The following is a 9,616-nucleotide window of genomic DNA, read 5'->3' as shown; positions in this document are numbered from 1 at the left end:
ACAACAAGCTTGCAACTCTCAAATGTAGGGGAAGATTGCACAGAAGACTTGGACAATTGAATTGAGTTCAATTAACTAAAAAGGACAATTAAATAAATATATATGCATATATATCATATATATTTATACGAGTACGCATTTAACTCAAGGACGCGGTTTCGCGATCCTTGTCCTTTACTTTGTCGTTGCGTATCGCGCACAGGTTTTGTGTTGCACTCCTGTTTACAGTCCCTTTACTTTGCCATTGCGCATCGTGCAAAGGTTCTGCGTTGCACTCCTGCTTACAGTTTTTACTTGCCGTTGTGCGTTGTGCGAGGGTTTGCGTTGCACTTCTGCTTATCGCCTTTACTTTGTCGTCGCGCTTTGCGCCTAGGCTCTTGCTTTTGCATATGTGTTGGTATTGCCTTGCTTTTGCAGATGACGTGCATGTTCTTGCTCTTTGCGTATGCCTTAAAGGCATCCTCGTGGAGGATGCAAGGGGCATTTGCCACTCTCCCTCTTGCGATCGGGAGCGAGCGACACATCCTCGTCTAAGGAGAGGGATACCTCGCAAGGATCTTGGCTCTTCGTGTGCGCAGTCCTGCAGAGTCGACTTGAGATTTTAGGGAGCTACGCAAAAGCATCAAAGACTACTCCAAATCGAAGCATTTGGAAGGATGTGACTGGCTGGTTTTGCTCGCCTTCTTGGCTTATCTCGGGTAATCCCGAATTGGGGGTTCGAGCGAACTTCTTAGTGGGTTCTGTTGAGAAACCCGTATCCCATCTATCGAGGCCGATATCGAGTCGTGCGAGACATGTAGATACCTCGATAGCGGATGTGATTCGAGATAATCACATGCATAATGTTGGCACAAGGTATTGCTGTTTCAAAAGATAGAGTAAAGTTGATAAACTTTACATCTTTGTGAAACACTCTTGTTGAGGCTTCTATTAAGGAGCTATACCCCCTTCATCCTAGAGTACTTGTAGTCGTGCACGACACGTCTAGTACTGCGATGATCGGATGAGACGGTCGTGCGACCTCAAACAACGCTAAATGCAAAATGTTGTAATCACATAAATGGCCTCACATTCGCCTTCACATGCAAGATGTTCGAGTGATTTAAAGACCACAACATAGAATGGGTCGTTAGTTAAGCAACCCCTAACGCACCCGTTCGCTTCTGGTTGTCTGTCAAGAGAGAGGACAGATCGGTACAAAAACTCCAATGGACAGGTTGTTAACAACCACCCCACGGGCAAAGATCTGGCCTCCCCAGTTATTGGAGTTAGGGGATAGGGGCTACACAAGTTAGCTCAACACTTCTGCAGAAGTTGGATGCATCCGTGGCACTGCTTTTCAGCCTCTGGGGAATCCCCTCTCGGCTAATGCCGTCCCCTTTGGAGCGGACTCAACTAGCTATTCGAGTTATTGAAAATACATAGAATAACAGACGCCCGAACTAGTCTCAGTTGTTTCTATGTTTTGCCTACGCGTACCCGCAGGCCAGTAATTATCAAAACATAAGGTCTGTTCACACTGGTCGTGGGTCGTGAGATTCGCTTGCACTACTGATTCGCTTGCACTACTAATTCACTTGCACTACTGATTCGCTTGCACTACTAATTCGCTTGCTTGCTCGATAGTTCAGTATGCTACTCGTTGAACTGTGCACGCCTGTCAAGGCGTTACTCTAGTTGGTTAAACTACTTACGCAGTTCTTTGTGGAGTAATAAGGAGTTTCTCATACTAGTTAAATGCTTATAATAATAGCATTATACCAGTTGCTACATATTAGCATGTGACTTGCTTTATCCCTTGGTCGAACTGTTTGGTGCTTATTGTAGCGTAGCACTTGTTGGCTTGCATCTCTTATGATTGATGTGATTGCATACAGCTCGTAATCTACGAACTGGTGGCAACTAGGATTGATGTGGCCGCTTGTCTTATAAGCTGCTTACATATTGTGATATAACTGTTGCCGTATGATTGCTTATGAATGGCTTGCGATGTAATGGTTTATGCCTTACAATTAATTTAATTACTTGTTGATGGATTGAGCCATTTTATGGTAATTATATGTTTTACGAGCATTGTTATGAGTGCTTGTCTTATTCAGTTGTTTTGTTTGGCTGACGGGGTAGAGTTAGTTACCCTTCGCCCATAGAATCAACTGAATTGCCATATCTGCGCGTTCTCATGTGTCGTTTATACATGCTTTGAGAGCCTATTTGAGGATTGCAATATTCCTTGTGGCAATAACACGATGCGTAGGATATTATGCTTCTATGTGAAGTGATACGATGCACATTGCTGATATGCATGCTTGTGCCCATATTGTGGCTACCGACCCTGAGGTGGTCAATGGTTTAGAGCAGTTGATTATTGATGCATGCATCACTGAGTGGGGTGTCTGTCGAGCACCTGATCTCCAAAGGATTTATCTGCGAGGGCGTGTATGATCAAGACCAGGTACCCGGCTAGAGTGGTAGATTCTCTGTGAGGATGTACACTGTCCACGAACGGGTAGCCGTAAAGACGGTGAACTCCTGTGAGGAAGTGTATGGTCCAAGACCAGGTATACCATCTAGGGCGGAATTCCTTGTGAGGTTATACATTTCTCAGACCAGGTGATCCAGCGTTGATCTTGTCGTTTGTATTAGTGGCTATTGACCCCGAGAGCGGTCATTTGTGTTGATGCGTGTATCACAATGATTTTCATTGGATATGACATTTGTTGGGGACCGACTTCCCAATGGTTTCGCTGTGGGGGTATGTATGATCAAGATCAGGTAACCCGACTAGAGCGGTAAGATCTTTGTGAGGATGTACACTGTCCACGAACGGGTAGCCGCAAATACGGTGAACTCCTGTGAGGAAGTGTATGGTCCAAGACGAAGTATACCCTCTAGGGCGGTAATTCTTTGTCAGGTCGTATATCTCCCGGACCGAGCGATCCGATGTGGATCTTGTGTTTTTGCTTACCATAGAAAGTTATGGTGAGCTGTGACGATCTTCTGAGATTGTTTGTGATAGCCAACTATGAATTCATAGTTTCGGCTTTTTGTTTTAGCATGATTACATGCTTGACTCAGGTGTGAGAATCAGATCGTTAGCAATTTGAGTTAGTGATCATGTTTTGGACCTGCTACGGAAGGGTGAGCTTTTCTGAGAAGGTATGACGCCTTAGTGCGTCATAACCGGTGACAGTTAGCCGCGTAAGACTTTGAGAGATAAGGATAAATTAAGGTCGTTCAGGACAAAGCGTTGGTTAGAAGTAGTGAGTGACAAACTATGTCCTGGTGGTGATTAGATGCAGAGACCTCGTTCTAGGAACGAGGACAAGCTTGTTGCGTAGTAGTTCACAACTTACGATCAAATGGATCATATGCTGCGTTGGTCAGTTGCACTGCTTACTTGCTTTGAACTGCTTACTTGCTTTGAACTGCTTACTTGCGTTGAATTGCTTATTGTTTGCACTGCTTACGCGCTTGCACTGCTGATTCGCTTGTACTACTTACGTGTTTGCACTATTCACCTGCTTGCATTGCTTACCTGTTTAACTGCCTATTTGCTTTAAACTGCGTAGCCTACTGAATTAAATGTACTTAATTCAGTTTCCTGTTAGTCTCTCTTGTGCACCTACTAGTTTTTCGCGAAACTAACTCATTCTATGGGTGCAGGTGATGATTAGGTACTCTACAGGTGATGGCGCGATTGCAAGATGACTTCAAGATTTCTTCTTCTTGCTCTTAGCTCGCGTCCTGGACGCTTGGGTTTGTATCAGATTTCCCTTAGGATATCCGAATTTTGTGACTTTTGGTTCTTTTAGCTAACGTGCCCAAAGTTGTCAGCTTGCCTTATGATTTATCAAAGAAAAATCTTCCGCTGATTTCATAAACAAACTCTGAAGGAAAGAGATATATATATAGTCTCTTGCCTGTTTTTCTGAAAAGGTTCGCAAGTTTGAAATTTGGGGCGTTACAATATAAGGCGTAATAGAAAGAAACACAAGAAGTTAAGAGAAATTCTAATGAAAACAAACTAATGTCATCAAGAAGAATATGAATAACAATTTTAACGATCTTTTGAAACTCTATGGTTTAAAAAAAACATAACTACCATCATAAGAAAAACAAGATATCAAGAATCCAATACAGTAATAATGGTCACATAAACAAATGTGGTAAAACACACTCATAGAAACTGAGGTCAATTACCTGCCAGTTAGATATATACCTATACTGACAAGATGACATGAGGTGCACACACAACTCACCCCAATGACTAACTCAGATTTTCAATAGCAATGAGTTCAGAGGCCAATCAACTATCAATCAGAGCCAAGGCAAATGACAACACGACACCCTGAAAATCTAGAATGATAAGATGACATGATGTGTACACATAACTCACCTCAACGACTAAATGATACATCAAACAAAGTTTTGTAATGGACTAAACAAATGACATAACATGACATCAAAGAACTCGTGACAATAAATTTTAAATAATGTGAGTTCAAATACAATAAGTGACTTGAAAATCATTACTTCAAATCAGTTTCAATAAAGATAATGTAATCGCATGCAAACAAGGAGTCAATTGTCAATATATCATAAATCTTGTGTAAGCAAAGGCAATCAAGATTATATAAAAAACAATAGGGAATGACCACAGAGCTAGCTTACCTTAGATCATAAGTCCACTAAGGGACCAAAAAGAAATATAATAAAGTAAAAGTAGCGGAAGCACAAACACAAAGATTCCAAGTACCACCAATCACTAAGAGGCACAAAAGCTCAAAACATAAAATTGTAGTAGTTTTTTATTAGAAAAGGCTTAACAAAAAGGCATATACATATATAGGGAATTATTAAGAGCACATAATGAATGTTTACAAAGAGATCATATAAAATAAGTAAAAGAATGCATTCAAGTACATAATAATAAAACTTGCTCATGCAATCCAATATAAGTTGATATAACAATCACAAAGACTACTCATGACATATACCCAAGAATATAAAGCAAGAGATAATATTCCACCAAATACAAAAAATCACTCCTTAATCTCATAAAACATCGAACATCATACTCAATCAATCATTAATCCTTTACAAAATAATTTTGCACAATAAGATGGTTTTAAATATAGCAACTTAAAGTTAAACATAATAGCGCAATTTCATGAGAGCCTATAAAGCATTCATGACATTTCTAACCAATTTATAGCCTCTATGGCTCAATGAGTAAATCATTCAAGAGTTTAAAGCATATTTTTTGACATAAAAAATTCACACAATATATCAAGAATCATGCTTTGAACTTAAAAATCATGTAAACATATTCATATGATGATGGAGAGCATACAATATTAAGGAATACAATAATATATTCAAAATATCATGCATATCACAAGCTAAAATTCATTAAAACATCATATTATTAAAAAATCACAAGAAGATTCATGGGAATACACTCATTAAACGTCATGCAAGGGAGGACATATCATAAAATTGAGTATTTTGCAAAACATGAAAAACATATAAGATTTTTTTTTAAAAACCACATACTTTTTACAAAATACATTTATCTATAATCAAATGTAGATTTTATGTTTACACAAAACCATATGTCAAGATACAATAATTTTAACAAGTTCTACTTTCAATTGATTTACGAAAATAATATTCATTTTAAAATAATTCCATTTTAAAAACATATGCCATAAAGTCACAATGTACATACCGAAATGAGAGTCTTGAATTCAAGCCATTTAACAAGTTAAAATTTTTTCTTTGAAGCATGATCATGAACAAGACTCCAAGACCATGATGCCTTGCTCTGATACCATGTCACAAAGTGGCACATAATCCAAGGCACTCCTAATAGTAGATTAAATACCAATCACAATGTATTTGAATACTAACAATATACAAACTTGATACAAGTTGTATGAATAAATGATTTCATTCGTAATGGATAATGAAATACATAAAAGAAATAAATATATAAGTTCCTCACTACAATACACTAAAAAAAATACAAAAAAATTTAAAACTACCCATCACTCTCAAACACACAATAGACATACACCCCATATATAGAGAGAGAAAAGAGAGGAAGAAATAGAGGAGAGAGAAAGTCCTCTCTAGCCATTGGACTAGAAATCTAGTTGTTGGGCTTAGTTCCCAACACAAATCTAGTTGTTGGGTTGAGTTCCCAACAACTAGATTGTTGGGTTGAGTTCCCAACACAAATCTAGTTGTTGGGCTGAGTTCCCAACAACTAGCGTAAAGTCAACTTTAGTTGACTTTACAATGAATATATTATATATATACACATATATGTATATATGTACACATATATAATATATTATATACATACAAAAAGGATAGAGTAATCTTAACAAACAGAAAGTTTTAATGCAATTCCCTTTTAAACAACGACTCTTTAATTATTGAAAGAGAAGAAACATCAAGCATAAACAATTGATGGGATCAAAATAGCATTTTCACTTTCTGACTACTATGTTTTTATGTTTTTCTTGGAAGTATTGTTGTCCTTGTCCATCAGAGAGAGAGAGAGAGAGAGAGTTCTGGATCTAACCATATTCATCTAGGGGTGCCTCATCATAGTAACGTGTAATAACAAATGTGGAAGTTGTCTTCCCAAAGTTTGTCCCACCATGATACTGTCATTGGTCGAGATTCAAGAAGCTCAATGTTCAATGCAAGCTTTAACAAAATAAAAAAGAGAAAAAAATAGAAATTTAACATAGCAGCTAATGGATTCAACAACTTTGTGTTATTACCATGTAATAATTAACACGGGTTTCATTCTTGAAGAAGAAGCGAGTGACAGAGAATGCAAGATCTTCAGCAGATCTTTGTGATGGAGGGTCACCAAACACTCGGTAACTTCATGTACCAACCACTGCATCCACATTAGTTATAATGAAAAGATGATTTACCAACTTGTCCTTATATTTTAGTTGTATGTTCTGTATACTCCACAAGAAGGTATTTGTCTTATTGTTTATTTTATCAGTAAGCTAAGATACAACATACAATTAAAAGATGAGAGACAGAGAGAGTTTTTCTTTTTTAACAATGATACGACATTTTAGTATGTTTGATGTCATATCATAACGTTAGGTTAGAACCCCACAAATAATCAAGTTCATGAACTAACATTTTTATTAGTAGAAACATCAGAGTGCATAAACTTGGCCATGTCTCTAACAGTGCTAATAGAAACACTGGAGTTACTGAACATGGTTGCATTCTCACCTGATTTCCCTGAATGTATAATCTCTAGACAGTTCTAGAAATTCTCTCTCTCTCTCTCTCTCTCTCTCTATATATATATATATATATATCCATTGGCATCATTTCTTGTGTAAGGGGTGCATACTGAGAAGTCCAATTCTCAGTCCACAAAGCCAGCTTGAATGGTCTGTTAGGTAGGACCAGCAAAGGTATCCCCACAATTCCTCCCATTGCATGTGTTAGTCTGAAGACTGAAACTCAGAAAAAATGAAAAACTTTTTAATTTTTCTAGACTTTTGCGTTGGCATGCACATGCATTACTTCTAAGAGGTACCCATCATCACCACCACCAACCAACTACAAAATTAAGCAGTGCTGTTGTGCCTCTAGGTTAATAAGCCAACCAACAAGAGTAATTTACTCACAACTGGATCAGGGGCATCATGCGCCTTGCACATAACCCAGGGCACTGCAATGTTGAGACCAACAACCATTTTCCCTGATCACTGGACGTAGTTGATGCCACTTTGGCCATATGCCAACTTTACATTGTTGAATTCATTCTCAATCTACTATCAATCAATTTGCATTACACGAAACCAACATAATTATTTGGTCTTTAAAAAGAAAAAGAACACGAGAAAGACTAACGAACCTGTGACATAATTATAGGCCCTCCTTGAGAAGCATACAGTTTCTATTTCTTCATATCATCACTCATCTTTGCAAATCTTTTCATGTGAAACTGCAACCACAAAATTTCTGTATGAGCCATCTCATTCCTTACAACACACACACACACACTGAGGCAATAACAAGTTACCGAAAAAAAACAAGAAATGCAACACACACTGGTGTATGCACATAAGAAAAAACTAAAGCAGAGTTGTGTTGTTACCTTGAATGGCTTGTTGTCAGAACGGAAAATGATGTTGCTCGCCTCTCTCAGCCAATATGGAAACCCTCTAATACATACCCAACAATATGTAACCAAGTTAGGGGGCAGACGACCAAATGTTCAAATAAATATATGGCAATGCAGAACTAGCTAGACACACTGGAGTGAGAATGATAGCCCAAAAACAGACTATCAAGCACTGAGAAAGCTTTCCACTAGGATGCATATGTGAGATGGAGTACTGTCAAGACACAATTAATTGCAGTACAATGAGATTTTTCAAAATGCTCGAGAATTATCTCATACCATGGATGATACCTATATATAAGTTATGATCACATAACATGAAAGAAAAGAATAAGGAAACAGGACAACGGAAACCAACTAGCCGTAGTTTTTGTAACCTCCAGAATTCCAACATAAGCAACAAAGCAGCCACATATCATCAAAACAGGTTAAGCCAAAGAAAAGCTGCTAACCATCATGATTCTTGTTTTTCTGCACCCATTAAAAGGGAAGAAACCCAAAAGAGCCCCACCTTAACCCAAGTTTCGAGCCCCTTTGATTGCATCACATGCCACTAGAAGATCTTGCATAACATGAAGAAAACACAAACTAAAAGTTTCACCTCGTGAGTGTGCACTGTGTTCACATCAATATATCACATCGATTGTTCAATCGATCGACCAGAAATCTGATCAAGAATTTCAACACATCAATTAAAGATTATCATCGGATGAATAGCTTCAAAGAACAATAGTTTTTCTCCGGAACACAATTCATTAGAATCGTAAAAGTCCCAAAAGACTGAAACAATCATCGAGATAGCTCTCTCTCATGAGAAACATCAAGAAAAGATTGAAACCAGCGTTGATTCATGCCATAGTAATAAATTCTCACAATCAAAACCAAACTCCTCACCACGAAATCAAACAGAGTGATCAGAAACACCAGAAGCAATGCCTCATAAACGATACACGAGTTTGGGTTCAAAAAATACTCATGGATGAGAAGGGGAGTAGCCACCCGACTCAGGTTTCACCTCGAGTTCCTCTCCTCGGCGCTGTGGAGGAGCTTCGACTTCGCCTGACTCCTCAAACGATCGACCCACGATCCCTTCTTCTGTCTTCCCTGCTCATGGACCCCTGGATCGATTACCGAACCCCTCGAGGATCGGAAAAAAGGCCAAGAAAACCCTAGGATTTTTTCTCTTCTTCAGAGCGCAATTTTCTTTTTGGAGAGAGAGAGAGAGAGAGAGAGAGTAGGATTGCTTTCCCGCTCCCTTTTATTTACCGTTGGGGCTTCAAGATTATAACGAACGCTTTGAGGCTAATATGGTCATTTCAGGTGTTACGGAATAGGATGGTCGGTGCCGGCACTTGCCAAAAAGATGACATTAAGATGGTAGCCGTTGGATCTTTCAGAATCGGACGGTTAAGGTTTTAGGCCGTTTTGGTCCGCTCT

At 38.6% G+C, this 9,616-nt stretch overlaps 1 long non-coding RNA gene across 2 annotated transcripts; it reads right to left on the bottom strand.

The window, feature by feature from the left end:
* Positions 1–7,811: 7,811 nt before the first annotated feature.
* On the bottom strand, positions 7,812–9,363 carry LOC149841957 (uncharacterized). Of its 2 annotated transcripts, none has more exons than XR_016430745.1 (3): positions 9,179–9,363; positions 8,153–8,219; positions 7,812–7,999 (listed from the first exon to the last, which is right to left on the bottom strand). It is a non-coding gene; the product is annotated as an uncharacterized LOC149841957 (long non-coding RNA). The 2 variants fall into 2 exon arrangements; XR_016430744.1 differs by having other exon boundaries at positions 9,195–9,363.
* Positions 9,364–9,616: the final 253 nt, after the last annotated feature.

Source organism: Nuphar pumila, chromosome 3 (assembly GCF_984573655.1).
Source record: "Nuphar pumila chromosome 3, dmNupPumi1.hap1.1, whole genome shotgun sequence".
Classification (NCBI taxonomy): Eukaryota; Viridiplantae; Streptophyta; class Magnoliopsida; order Nymphaeales; family Nymphaeaceae; genus Nuphar; species Nuphar pumila.
The sequence above is the reverse complement of the archived record's forward strand: the minus strand, read 5'-3'. Positions and strand labels throughout refer to the sequence as shown.